Here is a 24,803-nt window from a genome sequence, read left to right as displayed (position 1 = left end):
AGTCCAGGTCCAGATGGATTCACCTTCATGGAAGAACTAACACTAATGCTTCTCAATCTTTTTCATAAAATTGTAAGTGAAGTAATTCTACCAACTCCTTCTATGAAGCCAGCATCACCCTGATATCAAAACCAGACAATGACAGAAGAAAAGGTAAATTATAAACCAATCTTCCTCATAAATGGAGATGAAAAAAATTCTCAACAAAATATTGACAAAAAGAATACAAGAATATATCAAAAATACCATTCACGATGACTGTAATGGTTTGATTCAGGTGTCCTCCATAAACTTGGGTGTTCTGTAGCTAGGTTCCCAGCTGATGAAGATATGGGAATTAATACCACCTGAAGAGAGTGTATTGTTGGGGGCAAGCTTATGTGTCTAATAGCCAGTTTCCCCTTGCCAGTTTTTGGCACACTCTGCTGTAGCTATTGTCCACCTTATGTTGGCCAGGGGGTTATGTCCACCCTCTCCTCATGCCATCATTTTCCTGTGCCATCTTTGTTCTTCCCCCTCAAGTTTGAAAGCCAAAATAAAGTGGTACTGAGGAGTGCGGTTGTAGCTGGGCACATGACTGTGTGGTTTTGGCCTTTTGGAGCTGAATTTCAATAGGAATGTGGAAGGATTTGAAACCATGGACTAAGAGACACTTTACAGTTCTGTAAGTACATCTTGATGGACTACTCTGGTCAGAGTTGAAAGACCTGAATGCAGTAAGAACTATGGACTGTGATGTTTGGCTTATGAGAGTAAGAGCTGTGCTTGGATTGGGCTATCGGTTTGTGTGAAAAGCTTGCTGTTATGCCCATGTCCTGAGAAGTTGTGCAGGGTTGCTTTGTGTAGAAATGAACTGCTGTGAACAGAGGGATATGGCACAGAAAGAAAAATCTCTGGGTGAACTTCTGCCTGTTCAGCTGCAATTGAGAGATTATGACCTTTGTGTTTGGGCCAGCTGACTTGCACTGGGGCAACAGGAAGAATATGGAGTCTTTTGAAAGGGCCTGAATGTTCCAGGAGTGTCCTGTACTTCAAAGTCTGCTATATTCTCCCCTGGATTACCAAATTGGCATCCTACCTGGTATTGTGGTGTATACGGAATGCAGGAAAGAGAGGGTTATTGAGTTTGCAGCATTGTCTTGTGTTTTGGAAATGGCCTTGGGCAGTGTGAAGCAGGTATGTTGGTTGCCTGCATGGAGACACCAAAGGACCATCAGGATGACCGTGGACTGCAGTGGAGACCCAGTGGAGATGCCAGGACCACGACATGGTTGCTAAAGAGAGCTGCCAGCCCTGATGAAGTTTTCCAAGAATGTGAGTAGCCTAGCTGGAGGGGCAGAATTGGTATAACAGAGACTTGTTGCTGGTTAGTGTTATTGGACTTGGAGAATTGTCACTAGCTACAGTTATTGAACTTGGAGCTACAGAGTTTGGTGTTTGCCTGGTTTAAGTCATGTGTTGCTTGAGTATTTCTTTGCTATGCCCAATGCCATGTTTTGCAGTGTGAATGTTTATTCTGTGCCATTATTGGTTTTGAGGGGGTGGAATTATGGCACAGTTTAAAGACCTTGGACTATGGGGAAGTATGAACATCATTGGGATAGAAAAAAAATGTAGGGACTATTAATGTTGGACTGAATGTATTGCATTTTACATCATGGATAGTTATCAGTTTATGGGGGCCAGGGTTGGAATGTGGTGGTTTGATTCAGTTGTTCCCCATAAACTTAATGTTCTGAAGCTAGGTTCCCAGCTGACGGAGATATGGGAATAAATGCCTCCTGGAGGGAGTGTGTTGTTGGGGGCAGGCTTATGGGTGTTATTGCCAGTTCCCATTTGCCAATGTTTGGCACACTGTCCTGTTGCTATTGTCCACTGCCTTATGTTGTCCAGGGGGTGATATCCACCCTCTACTCATGCCACCTTTCCCCCTGTCATCGTGGAGCTTCCCCCTCAAGAATGTAAGCCAAAATAAACCACTTTTCCTAACAAGCTCTTGGTTGGGTGATTTCTACCATCAGTATGAACCTGACAGCAAACTATGAATCCAGCATCACCCTGATACCAAAATCAGACAAAGACAAAACACAACTATTAAATTACAGACCAATCACCATCAAGAACAGAGATGAAAAAGTTCTCAACAAAACATTAGGAAACAGATTGGCCACCATCATGAAAACAAATGATCATAAATGTTGGCGGGGATGTGGAAAAAAAGTAACCCTTCTGCACTGCTGGTGGGAATGCAATCTGGTCCAGCCATTGTGGAAAACAGTGTGGAGGTTCCTAAAACAGCTAGAGATTGATCTACCATATGACCCAGCTATAGCGCTCCTAGGCATATATCCAAAGGACTCATCTCATTTCCTTAGAAGTACATGCTCAACCATGTTTATTGCTGCTCAATTTATAATAGCTGGGAAATGGAACCAGCCTAGATGTCCCTCAACAGATGAGTGGATAATGAAGATGTGGCACATTTATACAATGGAGTTCTACTCAGCGGTAAAGAAAAATGAAGTTATGAAATTTGCAGAAAAATGGATGGACCTGGAAAGTATTATACTAAGTGAGGTAACCCAGACCCAGAAAGCCAAGCGCCACATGTTCTCTCTCATATGTGGATCCTAGCTACAGATGACTGGGCTTCTGCATGAGAATGAAAATGCTTAGTAGCAGAGGCCAGTAAGGTAAAAAGGAGACATAAAGAGTAGAGAAAGGAAGGGAGGAGGATACTTAATAGGTTGATATTGTATATATGTAATTACAATGATTATAATGGGGAGGTAATATTATGGAGAATGGAATTTCAAATGGGAAAGTGTGGGGGAGAGGAGGGAGGGAATTACCATGGGATATATTTTATAATCATGGAAAATGTTAATAAAAATTAAAAAAAAAACATTAGGAAACACAATACAAGAATATATCAAAAATACCAAGTAGGCTTTATCCCAGTGATCAATGGATGGTTCAACATACACAAATTGATAAATGTAGTATACTTTATAAATGCACTGAAGGACAAAAATCACATGATCATCTGAATAGATGAAGAAAAGTCAGTCAATAAAATCCAACATCCCTTCATGATAACAGTCCTACAGAAACTTGGAATAGAAAGAATATATCTCAACATAATAAAAGTTGTTTATGAAAAACCTCCAGCCAAATAATACTAAATTGGGAAAATTTGAAGCTTCTCCACTAAATTCAGGAAAAAGACAAGGGTGTCAACTGTGCCCACTTTTATGTAATACAGTACTATAAGTCTTAGCTATAGCAATTAGGCAAGAGACAATCATAAAAGGGATACAAATTGGAAAGGAAGAGACCAAATTATCCTTATTTGCAGATGATATAATTCTATACATAAAGGACCCTAAAGACTCTACCATCAAACTGTTAGAACTGATAAACACTTTTTCCAATGTAGTGAGATACAAAATAAACACACAGAAATCAGTAGCTTTACTAAGTAGTAAACAACAGACTTGAGAGGATGGAATGAAGGAACTTCTCCCAATCACAATTGCCTCCAAAAAATTAAGTACCTTGGAATCAATCCTTACCAGATATACATCTGACAGAGGATAAATATACAAAGAATATACAAAGAATTCATAAAACAAAACAATAAAAAAAGAACCCAATTAAAAATACTCTATGGAACTAAATCAAGAGTTTTCATCAGGAGAAATAGAGATGGCATATAATCACTAAAAAAAAATATTCTACATCATTTGACATCAGGGAAATGCAAGTTAAACTTAATTTGAGATTCCTTATCACTCCTGTCAGAATGACTACCATCAAGAAAACAAATGACATTAAATGTTGGTGAAGATGCAGAAAAAGGGGAACCCTTCTGTTCTATTGCTGGGAATGTAATGTGGTACAGTCATTGTGGAAACAGTGTGCAGGTTCTTGAGAGAGCTAAAAATAGATTTACCATATGATCCAGCTATAGCACTCCTAGACCTATATCATAATGACTCTTTCACTACCTTAGAGATGCTTGCATAATTTTTTATTGGTGCTCTATTCACAATAGCAAGGAGATGGAACCAGCATAAATGTCCCTCAAGAGATGAAGGGATAATAAAGCTGTAGTACACCTACACATTGGAGTTCTGTTCAGCAGTAAAGAAAAAAGTAATTCGCAGGGAAATGGATGGATCCTGACAGGATTTTACTAACTGAGGTCACCCAGGCCCAGAAGTCCAAAAGTTGCATGTTGTCTCTCATATGCGGATCCTAGGCAAATTGGTAGCAGAGACCCATAAACTGGAAACAGGTTATAAAGGCAGGAGGAGAAGGAAGAGATTTAGGGGATGGTATTGTATATATCTAAGTAGAAGAACAGATTACAGGGAGTGAAATCACCTAAGTGAGGCCAGGAGGAGAGATTAAATAAGTGAAGGGTTGAGGGAGAGTAATTCAAAATTCAAGATATTCTGAATAAGACATATGAAGCCTACTCCTTCAGATAATTTCACATCCAAAAGCCATAGATTGCTACTAGAAATTTTCAGTTCCAGTGATGGGATACCTATCAGTGAGTTGTTGTCCATGGAGGTTCCTGATGCCTCCATAACATTTGAGGATTTTGCCAAAGCACATGGTTTTCCATGAATAACAGATGGTAATACCCTATTGCTGAAGACTTCACATGCATGGGCAGCAAGATCATTGAAAAATCAAGCTGTTGTTGAGCTGTAAACCTTCTCCCTGTAAAGAAGCCAAATGTAAGCTGGAAAAGGCTTCATTGCATGCAGCCCTATGAGAGGCAGAAGTCATCAGCAGTGAAAACAGTGGACACTGGAAGCCTCATGTTTGGCCATATGGTTCTAACAACTGAATGGGTGCACTAGTGGCATGTCTGCTCTGGGAGAAAGCAACTACTCTTTAATTGGAGTAGAGGTTCACTCTATGGGAAGGAATACATGCCTGGTACTGAAAACTTAGTCAAAAGCCTATGGCAGGGGAGGTCATGTGCCTTAGAGGTATGAAGCCTGCTCTTATTGGGATAAATGCATATATTATTCTCACCAAACTGCCCTTAAAGCACTATACTTAATGCTCATAGTCATACAATAATGCTACTCTCACTTTTGGTTAGAGACACTTCTCTTTTCAAATGGCAACAATCACTGGGATGACCTAAAAGGCAACATGGTGCTTAGAAGAAGTGACGAAGGTGTCCTCAGCACTGAAACATCTCTATCACACCCTCCAAGGGTCAGGGTCCATTGCAGAAGAGGTGGTAGAAAGAATGTAAGAGCCATAGGAAGGGAACCATTCCTTACAATGCAACTGCTCAGACAGAAATTGGCCTCGATATCCATGACTTCACAGTGCCTAGCCATACCTTCACAAGACCCTCATAATAAGAGAAAAAGGCTATGACATCAAAATAAAACAGACTAATGGAGAGAGGGAGGGGATAATGTGGAGTGCAGAGTTGGGAAGGGGGAAATGGGTGAGTGGACTGAAATATCATGGCTTATTGTCTGTAAGTATAGAAGTTGTCAATAAAAAATTAAAAAATATTTTAAAAAGAAATATTATGTTTTTGTGTGTATTCATTTATTTTAAAAAATCCTTTCTTTAAGATAAAAAGTGTTGTGATATCAAATATCTGATAAAACTGGATGGTCAAAGTTTCCTCTGTCACTATAAGAGTTAACTGCTAGGAAGCTGAACTTATCTCTGTCAGTAGCTGAATGAATCACAAAGTGGTAACTGGTATCAATATTTGTTCAATTGGTCCCCCCTGGATAACTACTCTTATATCGGCTTCAGCAGGCCCTTTATTACTTGCCCTAAAAATTGGATCATGCATTCTCAGGCATATGAATCTTATGTCCAGACAGATAGAAAATACTAAAGTATTTGCTCTTCATAAACAGAGATGTTCAGCTTCTAAAGAATTAACTCTTATAGTGACTTTACATTTCTCTGTCTTCCCTTTCATAATCCCATATGTTCTAACATGTAGTTTTTCAACCAGGCACAATGTACATTATGTCCATTTTTTAAAATCTCATAATCAATTCCTCAAGCTTCTGCCATTCATAGACTAGTCAGTTTCCAGAGTGACTAGAGCAGGCTGTAGTCTCCTTGTCCGGGGTAGGTGTCTTCTGGAGCTTGACTTGAAGGGGACCCTCTGGATTTCTGGTAACCTGTCAGCTGCTACAATCACCTGAGGACATTGTCCTCTTGACTCTGGGGTGATGAACCTACGCCCCTAGGCATATGGTTATAGGCCCAATTTCCTGAGGAAGTGTGGGTGGCCTTGTATTACGTTTTATTTTAAATTAGATAGGGACATATTTAGTAGTAAACAACACATGTTGGCATCAGTACCATCCTTTCCCTCCTCCCTGCCCCTTTTTTGAAGAGGTCTTCCTTTCTGGGAATGCAGGTGAACCCATGGGGATTGTGGGTCATGTATTATCGGGGAGGGGGGAGAGGCGATGTCTTTGTTCAAAATGTCCCAACTTGAGGCTCTGACATTCTTTCCACCCCTGTTCTAAAAAATTGCATGATCTATGCTAGGAGCATTTTAAGCCTACTTCAGTGATGGACACTTAGGAGCCTCTGAATCTCTCCTTTGGTAGTGCTGAGTGTCCTCAGTGCCTATCTTCATGACCCTTGCACTGGTACAAGATTCACTAAGAAATCAGCGCTCTTGCTCATTGCCCCAGTTCCTCTGTGGTTTCAGCTTGGTCTGGGGTGGAATGCACTGGGTCATTTATCTCCTCAGGCCGAGTTCCAGTCTGAAAAAGAGAATCAGATTCTCCAAAAGAGAACAAAGTCACCACTGGTTACATGGGATAACCATTATAAATTTGGAGAGAATTTAAAGGGTCTAGACCTGCTTACAGCCCAAAATTAGGTGAAGATTGACAATGAAAAGCAGAGTCATCTGGATATGATACTGACCTGTTTAAGAGTTCCAGATATGGTTTCCTTTCCACTGAGTGGATCTATTAGCCAATCTAAGAGCGTTTGGTTAACCATGATGGCTGTGTGCCACTATTGCAAATGTGTGAGCATTATGACAGATTGTTTGCTTCTGAGTGAATTAGACTTTTAGTTGTTTGGACAGATGTTATCTACTTTCCCCCAGTACCTCATGTAGTGCCTTGCAGCACTAGCTGGGCTAACTGTGTGGGGACTGGCTCCCATCCAGATTCCAGCCAGTTCTCTCCATGGTCCATGCTGACAGCTTATGGTGTCTTCAGCAGTAGGGTGATACCATTAAATTCTGGTGGGTAATAAAGTGCTCTGACAGAAGTCTGTCTTGTTTGTTTTGGGAGATATAGTTGTCTCTGATTAACCACTCATTGTGGATGTAGACCACATCCTGGTACAGGGAATTAAAGTCAGCAACCAAGTAAAAGAAAACAGAGAAGAAAAGGAAGCAGGATAAATTTGAGGTTTTGTCCCATGCTCTACAGGGCCTTTGATGCAGGTGTTACTCCTAGTCCACTTGAGGCTTCCACCTTTTAGTCTGATTTCCAGGATATAGGATTCTATGGTACCAGTTCAGTATGGGTTCAGATAAGTGTACACCCCACCCTTACCATTCCCCCAAACTCTACCCTCCCTATTGCCCAAGTCTTGAGATGATATTCAGGTATGTCAACAACTTGGGCTGATCCACATTAGGAACCACAGATTAGTGAGACCATGCAACACTTGTCTTCTGTGATTGTGTGAGTTAACTTAGAAAGATCTTTTCCAAATTTGTCCATTTTTCTATAAATTTCAATGTGTCTTTTTAATTTTCTTATTTTTTATTTTTACTGCTGAATTAAATTCCATATTGTAGAAATACCATATCTTGGTTGTCCATTCATTCAATGATGGGGACCAGGGTTGATTCCAGTTTTTACCTCTTATGAATTGAACAGCTATAAACATATTTGTGCAGATATCTCTGGTTAGATGTGGAGCCTTTTAGAATAAATGCCTGGTAAGGGAGTAACAAAGTCTGTTGGCAACTCTATATTCCTCCTTCTCAGGAGTCTCCATATTGATTTCCACAGTGGTTATACCACTTACATTCTCACCAACAGGGCATGAGTGTTCCTATTACTTGGTATCCTCACTGACACTTGTTTCATTTTTTTTAAAAATGTTTTCTATCCTTACTGGGGTAAGGTAGAATCTCATACTTTTTTTTGTTAATTTGCATTACCCCAATGGTTAGGGATATTGACCATTTTCTTAAGTGTGTGACAGCCATTTAGAATTCTTCACCCGAGAACTGCCTACTTAGATCTCTGGCCCAATTTTCAAGTGGGTCATTTAATTTTTTTTCATTGTTAATTTTTTGGGCTCTCTGTACATTCTAGACATTAGGCTTCTGTCAGTATTATAGCTGGCAAAGATTTTCTCCCATTCAGTGGGCAATCTATTGGCTCTGCTTATGATAGGTTTGTCTGCGAGGAAGCTTTTTAACTTCATGAGATCCCATTGGTTGAGTGCTTGTTTAATTTTCTACTACTGAGGTTTTGTTCAGGGAGTATTTCCCCAGTTCTATATCAGGGACAGTGCCTCTTTCATCAGTTGAAGATTTTCAGGTCTTATTTTGAGGACTTTAATCCATTTGGACTTGATTTGTGTATGGCTAAGTGAGCAGGTCTAATTTCATTATTCTACATATAGTCTTCCAGTTTGTCCAACAACATTTGTTGAAGATGCCCCCCTTTTCACCAGTCTACTTGGAAACTTTGTCAAAGATCAAGCAGCTGTGATTACTTGACCTAAGGTCTAGGTCTTCAATTCTGTTCCAATGGTCTATGTTTTTGTTGGTATTCCAGTACCACGCTGTTTTTGTCACTATGGCTTTGTAATATAGCTTTAGAATGATTATAGTGATACTGCCAGAAGTGTCCCCTCCCCCCCCAAGAGGATATGTTTGGATTTCTGAGACCTTCTGTCATTCCATATGAATTTTGAGATAATTTTTCAATCTCTGTGAAGAATGATGGTGGTATTTTTATTGGCATTGCATTAAATCTGAATAATGCTTTTGGTAGAATTGCCATTTCCACAATATTAATTCTACCTATCCAGGAGCATGGGAGGACATTCCATCTTCACAAGTCCTCCTTTATTTCTTTCTGAAGTGATTTTATATTTACATTATATAGGTCTTTCACGTCCTTGTTTACTGTTTTTCCAAGGTATTTTGTTGTTGTTGCTATTAGAAATGGGATAGCCTCGGTTTTTCCTTTCTCTGTATATTTATCCTTTGCATATAGAAAAACTACTGATTTTGTGCATTGACTTTTGTGTTCTACCACTTTGCTGAAAGAAATTTATAACCTTTAGAAGTTTTGAGATGGAGAGTTTCAGGTCACTTACATATAGGATCATGTCATCTGCAAATGGAATCTCTTATTTCCTTCTCCTGTCATATTTCTTGGGCTAGTATTTCTAGTACTATGTTGAAGAGCAGTGGACACCTCTGTCTTGTTCCTGATCTCAGTGGGAACTCCTTCAGTTTTTCCCTATTAAGTATTATTTGGGCTTTAGGAACTGTATATATAGCCTTTACTGTGTTGAGATATAAACTCACCATGCCTGTTCTTTCCAGTGTTTTGATCATGAAGTGGTGTTGCATTTTTGTCAAAGGCCTTCTCTGATGCAATGGAGAATATCATGTGGCTCTCATGGTTCAGTTTATTTATGTGGTGTATTGTGTTAACGAATATCCATATGTTTAACCATCCCTGCATCCCTGCGGTAAAGCCTACTTGATCAAGATGGATAATACTTTGATGTGTTGTTGAATTCAGTTTGCAAGGATTTTGTCCAGGATCTTTGCATCTAAGTTCATTAGGAATATAGGCCTGTAGTTTTCTTTTCTTGTTGCATCTCTATCTGGTTTTGGTATTAGGGTGAGCCTAGCTTCATAAAAGGAGTTGGTGAGGATTCCCTGGCATTCAATTATGCAGAACAGTTGGAGAAAAAAATTGTTTTCAGTTCATCTATGAAGGTTTGATCGAATTCAACTGAGAAGCCATCTGGCTCTGGTCTTCTGTTTTGGGGAAGTTTTTGAATAACTTTTCAATCTCTATGGATATGATAGGTTTGTTTAGGAAATTAATCTGCTCTGATTTCAGTTTGAGTAGATGGTATATGTGTAGGAATTCATTCATTTCTTTCCGATTATCTAACTTTGTGGAGTAGGGGTTTTGTGAGTATGCCCTGAAGATTCTTCCAATTACATTGATGTCTGTTGTGATCTCTCATGTCTCCTTTTTCATTTCTGATTTTGTTAATTATTATTATTTCTTTTTTGATTTTTTGAGGTAGGGTCTCACTCTAGCCAGGCTGACCTGGAATTCACTATGTAGTCTCAGGCTGGCCTTGAACTCACAGTGATCCTTCTACCTCTGCCTCCCAAGTGCTGGGATTAAAGGTGTGTACCACCACACCCAGCTAATTTTGTTAATTTGAGACCTGGAGGCTTTTTTTTTTTTGGCTTGATCAATGTGGTCAGGTGTTTGTCAATGTACTTTATTTTTTTCAAAGAACCAGCTCTTCATTTGATTTTTTTAATTGTTTCCTTAGTTAGTTTCCAATTCATTAACTTCTGCTCTGATCTTGGTCATTTATTTCTGTCTGAAGTTCTTTGGGTTGGATTCTTCTTACTTTTCTAGTGCCTTTAAGTGGACATTCAGGATATTGATTTGGGATCTCTCTGTCTTTGTAATAAAAGGATTTAAGGCTATGAATTTTACCTTCATGACTACCATCAATGTGTTACATCACATTTTGTAGGCTGTGTTTTCATTATCATTCAATTCCTAGAACTGTACAATTTCTTTTTGATTTCTTCTATGACCTATTCATTGTTTAAATGTGTTTTTTACTCACAACTGGTGGAGTTCTTGATGTATCTCTTGTTGTTAATTTCTATCTTTATACATTGTGATGTGACATGAAACAAGAAGTTACTTCAATATTCCTGAATTTATGAAGGCATACTTTTTGGCCTAATATGTGGTCAATTTTGGAAAAGGTTCTGTGGGATGCTGAAATGAATGTTCTGTAGAGTTTGGGTGGAAAGTTCCATTAGGTCTACTTGATCTATGATGTTAAGTTTTATTATTTCCCTGTTTATATCTGCTTGGATGACCTGTATATTGACGATAGTGGAGTACTGAAGTCTCTGATTCTGATGGTTTTCATGTTTATTTCTGTTTTATTGTTGAGTAGATTTTGTATTATAAACTGTGGTACCCCTGTGTTTGGTGCATCTATCTATTTATTAATGTGATATGTTCATGTTGGATCATACCCTTGATGACTAAGAAGTGGCCTTCTTTGTCTTTTTTGATTATTATTGCTTTGAAGTTTATTTTATCAGATATTAATATAGAAACACCTACTTTTTTATTTCCATTTTTATTTCCATTGGCTTGGTATATCATTTTACAACCCTTCACCATGAGGAAGTGTCTATCTTTAGTAGTGAGCTGAGTTTCTTGAAGACAGCAGATAGAAAGGTCCAGTTATTTGATCCATCCTGTTTACCTAGTCTTTTGATGGGAGAGTTTGGACCATTTATATTTAAATTTATTATTGTGAGGGTTGAATTAATCCATGGTATGATGAGGTATTTTATGATATTTGGTGCTTTCTTGTATTTTAGACTATGTTGATCCTGGTCACGTTTGGTTTTTGTGATCTTCTTATTGGATCTTAAGATTGGTTGTTCTGTCTGTAGCATTCCCGCAAGTATTCGCTGCAGGATTGGTTTTGGCTTCATATAGTCTTAGAATTTACTTTTTTTCATGGAAAGATTTTCTTTCACCATCTATTATTAGGGATGCTTTTGCTGTGTAGAGTAGCTTAGCTTGAAAGCCATAGTTTTTCTGACTTTGAAGTATTCTATTCCATGCCCTTCTGTCTTTCAGGGTTTCCATTGTGAAATCTGTTGCAATTCTGATGAGATTGCCTTTGTATGTTGTGAAATAGACACCTTCCAAAAACCATCCCCACCCACATAAACAAGTACAAATAGCTAGAATTCTAACTTGGTTTTTCATTGTAGGATGGGGGTCTGAGATATGTTATTGGTGATATACCTCCTTTCATAAGCCATATATAGGATAGGTTGAACGAATATAAATCATACCTATCAGGTGAACATGACCAATGAGGACAGTTTGGGGAGTTTTTTATTTAAAGGCAACAGTAGCTGACTAAGCATGGACAGGCAGAGGCAGAAGTCATGAGTTAATTTTAGAGTTTAGTACTGTAAGCTAGCATCAGACAAGGGAGGCAATTAGTCTGATTCTTTGCTTATATTGTAGCATGTTGGAGTTACATTTTCTTATTCAATGTGTAAGAACATATAGGCTGCCAAAATTAACAATATATTTTGGAGGTCAATAATGGAGCTGTAGGAGTCTTTTTTGGACCTGTAAGGAGTTCTTTGACTCTCAGCATTGTCATCTGTTAGGATAAGTCAAGGCCTTGCTGACCAAGTGGCTGTCCCACTTTTGTGAAGCCTGGAGGACTGATTGTCCTCTGATGTCACTCTCCTGTTTCATATACACTGACTTAGAATTCATCTCTGGATCTCCATATCCTCTCTGATCAAGAGGACAGGTGACTTACCCGAGGCTAGGAGTTAGCAAGTGTCCCGTCATCTCCTATGGCCTTCTGACCTGGGAGCAGGAACAAAAATACTGGTTATCTTCTTAACTCTGATGTTTCTAATTGACTTTGGCTTCTATATATGGTTATTAATCACTCAGAGAGAGTGTACATATCTGATTAGTAGAAAAGATTTAGTCAAAAAGGTGCACAACGTATCTTGTTGGCAAAGCAGATCTGAACAAAAAATAACACAAAAACATTCTTATTAGTATGTAAGTTTAGTTGTCAGGTGACAGTGTAGCTACATCTGGGTCACAGAAAACCTACATATTTCATCTTTTTGTTTGTTTGTTTGCTTTTTCGAGGTAGGGTCTCACTCTAGCCCAGGCTGACCTGGAATTCACTATGTAGTTTCAGGGTGGTGATATTCCTACCTCTGCCTCCCGAGTGCTGGGATTAAAGGTATGTGCCACCACACCTGGCACATTTTATCTTTTAAGTACCTGTAAGCTAGAAGCACAGGCAGAACATTTTAGTAGCAATGAAAGCAATATCTTATCAATTTATATAACTTTAAGCCAATTGGATTAATCCAGATATTGTATGTCAGGCAAAGATAATACAGTATAAAAACTTGGCATCTGTTGTTGGGCGTTGTGGCACATGGCTTTAATCCCAGCACTCGGGAGGCAGAGGTAGGAGGATTGCCGAGAGTTCGAGGCCACCCTGAGACTACATAGTGAATTCCAGGTCAGCCTGGACCAGAAAGAGACCCTACCTGGAAAATTAAAAATTAAAAAAATAAAAAAATCTTGGCATTTGAGTTTGAAAGCAACTTTGGATAGTTTGTATACCTACACATGTACCAGTTACTCCCATATCTGGAAGCAGAGCAGCAGTTTAACATTATTTTTCTAGGGCAGGAATCATATCTTAAGTATCAATATATACATAAGCAATGAATTTACTTAAAAGAAACCTTGACAGAGACTGATTATACATAGCTTAAGAATAAAGTCAAATATGGTAATTGTTGAGTTAACCTAGCCTGATTCTAATATACCTTAGAGACATTATTACAAATGCAAAGCAATTTTGAACTGCTTTGTAGCTTAATTAAATAAACATTTATGTCTGTTATATTAAGCTTAGACAAACTATAGTAACACTGTTTGTATATAGCAGTTTTCTCTAGGATATGGGGAGCTTTTTCAGTTTCCTAAGAACAAAGACACAATGACCATATCACCCCTTTATGACATAGATTATAACCTCAGTGATAGTCATTTATCAAAAGCACCATGAACAAGACAGGAATCATCTTAAAATTACAGTGTTTTAGCTAGGTGTGTTGGTGCATGCCTTTAATTACAGCATTTGGGAGGCATAGTTAGGACCAGTGTGAGATTGTGGCCAGCCTGGGACTACAGAGTGAGCTCCAGGTCAGCCTGAGCTGTTTGTTTTGGGAGATCTAGTTGGTCTCTCTGATCAACAGTTCATTGTGGATATAGACCACATCCTGGTACAGGGAATTACAGGCCAGCACCAAGAAAAAAGAAAAAAGAGAAAGCAACAGAAGAAAAAGACACAGAAGAAATTTGAGGTTAGGTTTCATCTCACTCTTGCTGGGCCCCTTAGAGTCAGAAGATCCATTTAAGGCAACTTGAAGGCCCCACCTTTTATGCTGATTTCCAGGATATAGTATCCTATAGCACCACTTCAATTTGTGTTCAGATTTTGTGTTCTCCCACTCCCACCCTTTTCCTTCCCCAGAACCCTATCCTCCCTAATGTCCAAGCATCAAGATGCTATTCAGTTATGTCAGAAACTTGGGCTGACACAGGCTAGGAACTGCAGATAAGTGAGATTGTACATGATTGTCTTACTGTGATTGTGTGAGTTCTCTTAAAATGATCTGTTCCAAGTTCATCCATTTTTCTAAAAATTTTAATATGTCATTTCTTTCTGTGGAGAATTCCATCGTGTAAGTATACCACACCATGGTTATCCATTCAACCAATGATGGGCACCTGGGTGGATTCCAGTTTTTAGCTAATATCAATTCAACAGCTGTAAACATGGTTGAGCAAATATTTCTGAACAGAGATTTGGAGGTTTTAGTGTAAATACCCAATAAGGGAATAAAAGGGTCTGCTGATAACTCTATATGCATCCTTTTGAGGAGTCTCCAAATTGATTTCATCAGTGGTTGTACCAGATTACATTCTCACAGTGAACGAGGATTCCTATTGCTCCACAGCCTCACCAACATTTGTTTTCATTTGATTTTTTAATGTTTGCTATCCTTACTGCAGTAAGGTGGAATTTCACAGTTTTTTTTTTTAATTTGCACTTCTTTAATGAAAAGGGATGTTGAACATTTTCTAAAACGTATGTTAGCCATTTGTAATTGTAACCTCTGAGAACTCCCTATTTAGTTCTCTGCCCCACTTTTAGAGTGGGTTGTTTGATTTTTTAATTGTTTCATTTTTTGAGTTCTTTGTAGATTCTAGATATTAGGCTTTTGTCAGTCTTATAGCTGGCGGCAAAGATTTTCTACCATTCTTGGGTAATCTATTGGCTCTGCTTATGGTATGTTTGTCTGTGCTAAACTTTTTAGCTTCATGAGATCCCATAAATTGAATGCTTCTTTAATTTCCTTGGATATTGGGGTTTTGTTCAGGAAGTCGTTTCCCAGTCCTATATTGTGGAGAGTGCCTTCTATTTTTTTCTTCTAGTAGTTGAAGCATTTCAGGTCTTATATTGAGGTCTTTAGGCCATTTGAACTTGATTTTTGTGTATGGAAAATGAATGGGTCTAATTTCATTTTTCTACATATGTTCATCCAATTTGTCAATCACCACTTGTTGAAAATACTTTCTTTTCTTCAGTCTACATTATTGGCAGCTTTGTCAAAGATCAAGCAGCTGTAGTTGCTTGCCCTAAAGTCTGAGTCTTCAATTTTCTTCCATTGGTCTATGTTTCTGTTTTTACTCCAGTACCATGCTGTTTTTGTCACTATGGTTTTGTAATATATCTTCAGATCAGGTATGGTGATACAACCAGAGGTGTTACTTCTGTTTATTATATGCTTGGCTATGTGAGGCCTTCTACCATTTCATATGAATTTTGACATCATTTTTTCAATCACAGTGAAGAACAATGCTGGTATTTTTATTTTTATTGTGTTAAATCTGCATATTGCTTGTGGTAGAATTGTCATTTTCACAATATTATTTCTACCTATCCATGAACATGGGAGGTCCTTCCATCTTCTTAAGTCCTCCTCTCCTTCTTTCTTGAATGTTTTTATATTTTCATTATATAGTTCCATCACATCCTTTGTTAGTGTTATTCCAAGGTATTTCATTTTTTTTGATTGCTATTGAAAATGGAACAGCCTCACTGATTTCTTTCTCTATATATTTGTCCTTTGTATATAGAAAAGCTACTGATTTTTGTACATTTCTTTTGTATCCTGCCATGTTGCTGAAGGAATTTATCACCTGTAGAAGTTTTGGGATGGAGACATATATAGAATCATGCTAACTGAAAACAGGGCTAACTTAACTTCTTCCTTTCCAATTTGAATCCCTTTTATTTCCTTCTCCTGTCTTATTGTTTGGGCTAGGACTTCTAGTACTATGGTGAAGAGCAGTACTGAGTGGGCACCCCTGTTTTGTTTCCAGTCTGAGTGGGAACTCTTTGAGGTTTTTCTCCATTAAGAATTATTTGGGCCTTAAGAGCTTTATATATAACTTTTATTGTGTTGAGATATAAACCTCCATGACTATTCTTTCCAGTGTTTTGATCATGAAGTGGTATTGTATTTTGTCAAAGGCCTTCTCTGCATCACTTGAGATGATCATGTGGTTCTTATGATTGAGGTTATTTATATGGTGTATTATGTTGAGTGATTGCCATATGTTAAACCATCCCTGCATACTAGGATGAAGACTATTTGGTCAAGGTGGATAATGCTTTTGATGTGCTGTTGAATTCAGTGTGCAGGGATTTTGTTCAGGATCTTTTCATCTAAGTTCATTAGGGATATAGGCCTATAATTTTCTGTCCTTGCTGCTTCTCTGTCTGGTTTTGGGGTTAGGGTGACCTTATCTTCATAATAGGACTCAGAGAAGATTCCCTGGTCTCCAATTATGTTAAATAATTTGAGAAAAATTGGCGTCAATTATTCTATGAAGGTTTCATAGAATTCAGCTGAGAAGATGTCCAGTCATGGACTTTTCTTTTGGGGAATGTTTTTGATTACCTCCATGGATGTGATAGTTTGTTTAGGAGATTGATCTGCTCCGAGTTAAGTTTTGGTAGGTGGTATGTGTCTAGGAATTCATCCATTTCTTACAGATTATTTAATTTTGTGGAGTAAAGATTTTGGAAGTATGCCCTTGTGATTCTTCCAATTTCATTTATGTCTGTATTGATCTCTCCTTATTCATTTCTGATTTTTTTAATTTCAGAATTGTCTGTTTTTTTGCTTGACCATTTTGGCCAGGGGTTTGTCAATCTTGTTCATTTTTCCAAATAACAAGCTCTTTGCTTCATTAGTTTTTTAAATTGTTTCTTAGTTTCCAATTCATTAATTTCTGCTCTAATCTTGCCTATTTCTTTCCAAATGGAACTCTTTTGGTTGTATAATTCTTGTTTTTCAGAGCCTTTAGGTGTATAGTCAGTTTATTGATTTTTGATCACTCTGTCTTTGTATTGAAGGCATTTAGGGCTATGAATTTTCCCTTTATGAATGCTTTCATTGAGTCACATAAGTTTTGGTAGGTTCTGTTTTCATTATCATTCAAATTTAGGAATTTTAAAATTTCTTTTTTCATTTCTGCAATGACTCATTCATTGTTTAAATTTGTATTGGTTAGTCTCCAGGAGTTGGTGGAGTTCATGATTTGTCTCTTGTTGTTAAATTATAGCTTTAAAGCATTGTGATCTGACATGATACATGAAGTTACTTCAAATTTCCTGACTTTATGATGGCATGTTTTATGTCTTAACATATGGTCAATTTTGGAGATGGTTCCAGGGGTTTCTGAGAAGAATATGTATTCTTTAGAGTTGGGGTGAAAAGTTAAGTAGATACCTGTTAGGTCTAGTTGGCCTATGATGCTGTTGAGCTCTATTATTTCTGTATTGGTTTTCTGCTTGGATAGTCTGTCTATTGATGATAGTGGCGTATTGAAGCCTCCAACTATGGTGGTGTTGGTGTTGATTTCTGTTTTATTGTTGAGTAGATTTTGTTTTATACACTGTGGTACACTTGAGTTTGGTGGATATATATTTGTGATTGTAATGTGGTCATTTAGGATCATTCCCTTGATCACTAAGAAGTGGCCTTCTTTGTCCTTTCTAATTACTTTTGGTTTGATGTCTATTTTAACAGATATTAATATATTAACACCCACTTGTTTGTTATGTCCTTTTACTTGGAATATCATTTTCCCAACTTTCCCTATGAGGAGCTGTTTATCATTGTGGTGAGGTGGGTTTCTTGAGGACAGCAGATAGAAGGGTCCAGTTTTTTCTGTTTTTTTTTTTTTTTTTGATATATCCTAATAGCATGGGTGAGTTAAGACAATATTTAAGGATATTACTGTGAGGTTTGAATTAATCCCTGCCATGGTAAGGTATTTTATGGAGTGGGTTGCTTACTTGTGTTATGTACTATTTTGAGCCTGGTTTATTTTGGTTATTGTAATCTTCTTCTTGTTGGCTCTTGCAATTGATTGTTTGACTATATTGTGTGTAGCATTCCCTCAAGTACTCTCTGAAGGTTTGGCTTTGTGTTCATATAATTATAGATTTGAAATTTTTCATGGAAAGTTTTTTCTTTCACCATGTATTATGAGGGATACTTTTGTAGGGTAAAGTAGATTGGGTTGGAAGACATAGTTTTTGAGACTTTGAAGTGTTCCCATAGCCTTTGTCTATTTTTATCTAATTTACCTTTACCCACAATGGGGAACTTAGCAGGACAAAATAATCCTGCCCCCACTTTTTCTCCAAAAATTCTGAGGATACATTTGGACTTCTCTAAGAGAAATAAGGCATATTTCTGATCCTATCACTTTATAATCTTTTAAGAATAAAAATTTTTAATTAAAAAAAAAAGTTCCTGTGAACAGACCATGAGGGAACTCTAAGATACACTTAAACGGCCCAATATCAGGATCATTGGAATACCAGAAGGAGAAGAATTTCAGACCAAAGGCATGGAGAACTTATTTAACGAAATAATTGAAGAAAACTTCTCTAGTCTCTTAAAAGAAAGGCCCATAAAGGTACAAGAAGCCAACACAACTCCAAACAGACTGGACCAAGAAGAAATTCTCCAAGACATATTATCGTTAAGACTCTAAACATTGACACCATAGAGAAAATCCTAAAAGCAGCTAGGGAAAAACAGCACACCACTTTCAAAGGTAACCCCATCAGAATTACTTGAGACTTTTCAATGGAAACCCTGAAAGCTAGAAGGGCCTAGAAAGAAACACTGCAAAGTCTAAGAACCTATAGACTCCAACCCAAACTACTCTCCCCAGCAAAAGGATCCCTCATAATAGATGGTGAAAGAAAATCTTTCCATGACAAAACTCAGCTTTACAACTATATGAACACAAAACCAATCCTACAGAGAGTATTTCAGGAAATTCTCCAGAGATAAGAAACAAATAACCAAACTCAAATGCCTATGAGAAGCAGTTCACAATAACCAAACTCAGTAGGCACAAAAAACTTCAAAGTCCATGAGAACACCAACACAAATCTACCATCACAATATGACAGGAACCAAATCTAATCTCACAGTCATTATCCTAACTATCAATGGCCTTAATTCACCCATCAAGAGACACAAGCTGAGCGCTGAGCGGCTGATGAGTGGGGTCTGCGCCCACAGACTGTCTCCACCTCCCGCGCTCCCCCGTGGGCCTCACGCTCCTTCCCCCACCTGCCCGCCTGCACGTGCGGCCCCAGAGCCGGTGCAAGCTCCTGACTCCAGAGCCTCAGGTAGTGAATACTGACTCTGCCGGGAAATAGAAGAGTACTTTTTGAACAAAAAATATGCCTCCCAAGTTCAAGAGCCACCTAAATGATGATGATGTCACTGGCTCTGTGAAAAGTGAAAGGAGAAATCTTTTGGAAGATGATTCAGATGAAGAAGAGGACTTTTTTCTAAGGGGACCATCTGGACCAAGATTTGGACCTAGAAAGGATAAAATTAAGCATGTTCAGAATCAGGTGGATGAAGTTATTGATGTCATGCAAGAACATATCACAGATAATGCAGCTGCTTTTAGCAACAGATCCAAACAGCTTCGAAGGCAAATGTATTGGTGTGGATGCAAATAAAAGCCATCATGGTATTGATTGCTGCTGTCCATTTGCTAGTGATTATCATTCTTATAGTTGTGAGATACCATACTTGACTTGATGGCAGAGCTCCTCATTAAACAAGATCTGGGACAATAAGAACAACAAAAGATTTCTGCATAATTTAAATGAAACTTATGTATATAACTTTCAATTTTTCTTTTTCAAAAAAGAGGTAAGTACCATTTCAAATTGGAACATTGAGAATGTTTCAGTTATCTTCTTCCCACCTGACAAAATGTTCTTTGAGTAGCTACATTAAGGCAAAGATCTTTATTTTGTTTTATCCCAAGGATCTAATTTGACACTAGATACTTGCCAACTCATTATTTGTATATATTGTTAAACACTGATAAGAAATTTCATACTTACATTTTAGTGGCAGAGAAACTTATATTATTGCTTTAAAGTGAGAGTCAGGCGGGGGGTCAGGAAGCCTATGAAGAGTACCAAATCATTATGCTACAGAGATGCATAGACATCCCATCAACATGTGCAAGACTATCACACTTCTCCTATTATAGTTGCTTTGTAGGCAATTTCCACTTTCACTGCTGTGACAAAAGCGAAATGTAAATGTTTCTGCCTTCAGCTATAACTAAAAACATTCCAGTAAACCTGTTCTCGCTGTGTAAGGAAATGTGTTGTAAATTTTTAGTGTTTACATTATGAAAATGGAAAACAGTGTGAATAACATAGTATGGTATTATAAAACTGGAAGTAATAAAATTATTGGAGACTGTCACTGGAGTGTTTGAAAGTGAGCAGTATACAGCTACCAGTCATGGTCCACCTGGTTGTCAGTTAAAATCCAATAAAGAGGAATTAATTCTAATGTAAGTGAAATCTACAGGTAACCTTTTCCTAAATTTAATTTTTGTTAGTAGTTTTTTGTTTTTAATTTTAACTAACTCTTTACTACAAGTGCTAAAGTTAGAAAAATCATGTGATTTAGAATATTGTATGTTTATAGTCTCTGCTCCTCCTTGGGGAAATGTGTGTTGAACAACTGAGTATGAAAACGGCCAACAGCAAGGAGTAGTGAAATTTCAAGAGCACAGGTAACCTACATGTAATTAATCAGTCAGTAACAAATGCTACAGGGTTACCTTCAATTTGACCTTGTTTTTATAACAAGAAAAGGTGAACAAACTGCCAACCCACTTATCTTGTTTAAGCAAGTCAGTGTGGAAATATGTACAGTGTTTAGGAGGAGGAAGCACTATAAAAATTTGGAGATTGCAGAAAATTGTGCATGTGGGCAACAGAAGTTAGAAATAGTTTGGTGGAAATTACCAGAATTATTTAAAAGAGGAAAATGATGGTTCTGCATAAAAGATTTCTTTGATCATTTTAATTCAAAATGTATAAAACAGAATCTAGAATTGTTGTTGTTTAATTCTACAGTAGTTAGTACAAAGAGACAAAAATGGTATATTAATAATGTAAAGATATGAAGGGAAGAAGCAGATTAAGAGATAATTCAAGACTTGGAAGTCAAGATCTAAAGGAGCATTGAAAGGAGATGAGGGTCCTGCATGCTATGGGGTGCTGTCTCTGGCCTCCACTCTGTAGCTGGTAGTCTTGGAATGGAAGGGTCTTACCTGAATGTGCAGAATATGCCCTATTTGGGATTTAGTTGGTGGTTTTGCTCCAATAACTACTAGTAAAGAGGATTATTTCTTTAAAAGACAGTGTTTTGTTTCTTTTAATATAGTATGCCACTTTTAAAAAATAATTATAAAATAAAAATTTTAAATTATTTTTAAAACTTTAATCATAAAAATACAGTATTTATGTAACAATAAAAAAGAGAGACACAAGCTACCAGGATGGATAAAAAAAAATTAGACCCCTCAATCTGTTGACTTCAAGAAACCCACCTCACCACTAAAGACAGACACCTCCTCAGGGGAAAGGTTAGAAAACAATATTCCAAGCAAATGGGAATAAGAAACAAGCAGGTGTAACTATAATAATATTGGAAAAAATAGACTTCAAACAAAAAAGACAAAGAAGGCCACTTCCTACTTATTAAGGGAACAATCCATCAAGAGGATATTACAATTAAATCTGTATGCACCAAACACGGGCTCCACAGTTCATAAAACAAAACCTACTTGACAATAAAATGTAAATAACCCCCAACACCATCATAGCTGGGGACTGCAATACACCATTATCAGTAATAGACTGATCATCCAAACACAAAGTCAACAGGGAAGAGAGCTCAACAAAACCATAGATCACTTAGACCTGATGGACATCTACAGAACTTTCCATCCCAAATAGACAGACTACACATTCTTCTCAGCAGCCTATGGAACATTCTCTAAAATAGAGCATATACTGGGTTACAAAGACAGCCTTGACATATACAGGAAAATTGACATAATTCCCTGCATGATATCATATCACAATGGTATATTGTTAGAAATCAACAACAAAAGACCCACCAAGAATCTCAACGGCAGGTGGAAACTGAACAGCACACTTTTAAACAATAAATGCATAGTGGATGAAATAAAAAAAAATGAAATTGCAAAATTCCTGGAATGGAATGACAATGAGAACACATCATACCAAAACTTATGGGACACAATGAAGGCAGTCCTCAGGGGAAAATTCATAGCACTCAATGCCTTCCTAAAAAAGACAGAAATATCACAAATCAATAACCTAACCATCTGCTAAAGGCACTGGAAAAACAAGAAAATCCAACCCAAAGAGCTCCAGAAGGAAATAATTTAAACCAGAGCAGAAATTAATGAATTGGAAAAAAAAGGAAACAAGACAATTGACAAAACAAAGAGCTGGTTTTTGGAAAAAATAAACCAGATTGACAAACCACTGGTCATTTAGTAAAGCAAAAAAAAAAGGAGAAGCTTAAAATTAGCAAACTTCAAAATGAAAAAGGAGAGATCACAACAGACATAGTGAAATTGGGGGAATCATCAGGACTTATTTCCAAAACCTCTACTCCACAAAACTGGATAATGTGGAAGAGATGGAGAAATTCCTGGACGCATACCATCTATCAAAGCTAAACTCAGAGCAGATTAATCACCTCAATGAACCCATTACACTCATGGTGATTGAAAAAATAAAAAGCCTCCTCCCCCAAAAAGAGTCCAGGGCCAGATGGCTTCTCAGCTGAATTCTATCAAACATTCATGAAGAACTCAAACCAATCTTACTAAAACTGTGCCACACAATTGGAGAACAGGGAAAGCTACCCAACTCCTTTTATGAAGCTAGTATCACCCTAATTCAAAACCAGGCAGAGATGCCAAAGAAAAGAAAACTACCAGCCTATTTCCCTAATGAACTTAGATGCAAAGATCCTGAACAAAATCCTCACAAACCCAATCCAACAACACATCAAAAGCATTATCCAGCTTGAACAAGTGGGATTCATCCCAGGAACACAGGGGTGGTTTAACATTTGCAAATCAGTCAATGTAATATACCACATAAACAAGGTTAAACACAAAAACCACATGATCATCTTGATAGATGCAGAAAAGGCCTTTGACAAGATACAACATCACTTCATGATCAAAACATTGTAGAGACTGGCATGGTTGGTTCATATCTTAACATAATAAAGGCAATATACAAAGCTCCAAGGGCAAAATAATGATTAATGAAGAGAGACTTGAGGAATTCCCATTAAGATCAGGAACAAGACAAGGTTGTTCTCTCTCACCTCTGCTTTTCAATATAGAACTGGAAGTCCTAGCTCAGGCAATAAGGCAGGGGAAGGAAATAAAAGGGATACAATTTGGAAAGGAAGAAATTAATTTAGCTCTATTCGCTGATGACATTATTATATATGTAAGAGTCCCAAGAGATTCCATCCCAAAACTCTTTTTTTTCATTTCACAATTTTTAGTAACATTTTCCATGATAATAAAAAAATATCCCATGGTAATACTCTCTGTCACCCCGCACTTTCCCCTTTGAAATTCCATTCTCCATTATATTACCTCCCCAACTCAATCATTGTACTTACATATATACAATACCAACCTATTAAGTACCCTCCTCCCTTCCTTTCTCTTCCCTTTATATCTCCTTTTTAACTTACTGGCCTCTGCTACTAAGTATTTTCCTTCTCACGCAGAAGCCCAATCACCTGTAGCTAGGATCCACATATGAGGGAGAACATGTGGCACTTGGCTTTCTGGGCCTGGGTTACCTCACTTAGTATAATACTTTCCAGGTCCATCCATTTTTCTGCAAATTTCATAACTTCATTTTTCTTTACCGCTGAGTAGAACTCCATTGTATAAATGTGCCACATCTTCATTATCCACTCATCAGTTGAGGGACATGTAGGCTGGTTCCATTTCCCAGCTATTATAAATTGAGCAGCAATAAACATGGTTGAGCACGTACTTCTAAGGAAATGAGATGAGTCCTTGGGATATATACCTAGGACTGCTATAGCTGGGTCATATGGTAGATCAATCTTTAGCTGTTTTAGGAACCTCCACACTGATTTCCACAATGGCTGGACCAGATTGCATTCTCACTAGCAGTGTAGGATTCCTCTTTTTCCACATCCCCACCTACATTTATGGTCATTTGTTTTCATGATGGTAACCAATCTGACGGGAGTGAGATGGAATCTCAATGTAGTTTTAATCTGCATTTCCCTGATGACTAGTGATGTAGAACACTTTTTTAGATGCTTATATGGCATTTGTATTTCTTCCTTTGAGAATGCTCTATTTGCCTCTATATCCCATTTTTTGATGGGCTTGTTTGCTTCC

The 24,803-nt window shown here is 37.6% G+C and overlaps 1 pseudogene; it reads left to right on the top strand.

The window, feature by feature from the left end:
• The first annotated feature begins 19,682 nt into the window (after positions 1–19,682).
• On the top strand, positions 19,683–20,113 carry LOC123457332 (annotated as a pseudogene).
• Positions 20,114–24,803: the final 4,690 nt, after the last annotated feature.

The sequence above is a fragment of the Jaculus jaculus genome, unplaced genomic scaffold, assembly GCF_020740685.1.
Source record: "Jaculus jaculus isolate mJacJac1 unplaced genomic scaffold, mJacJac1.mat.Y.cur mat_scaffold_36_1_2353498_arrow_ctg1, whole genome shotgun sequence".
In the NCBI taxonomy this organism is placed as follows: domain Eukaryota; kingdom Metazoa; phylum Chordata; class Mammalia; order Rodentia; family Dipodidae; genus Jaculus; species Jaculus jaculus.
The sequence above is the reverse complement of the archived record's forward strand: the minus strand, read 5'-3'. Positions and strand labels throughout refer to the sequence as shown.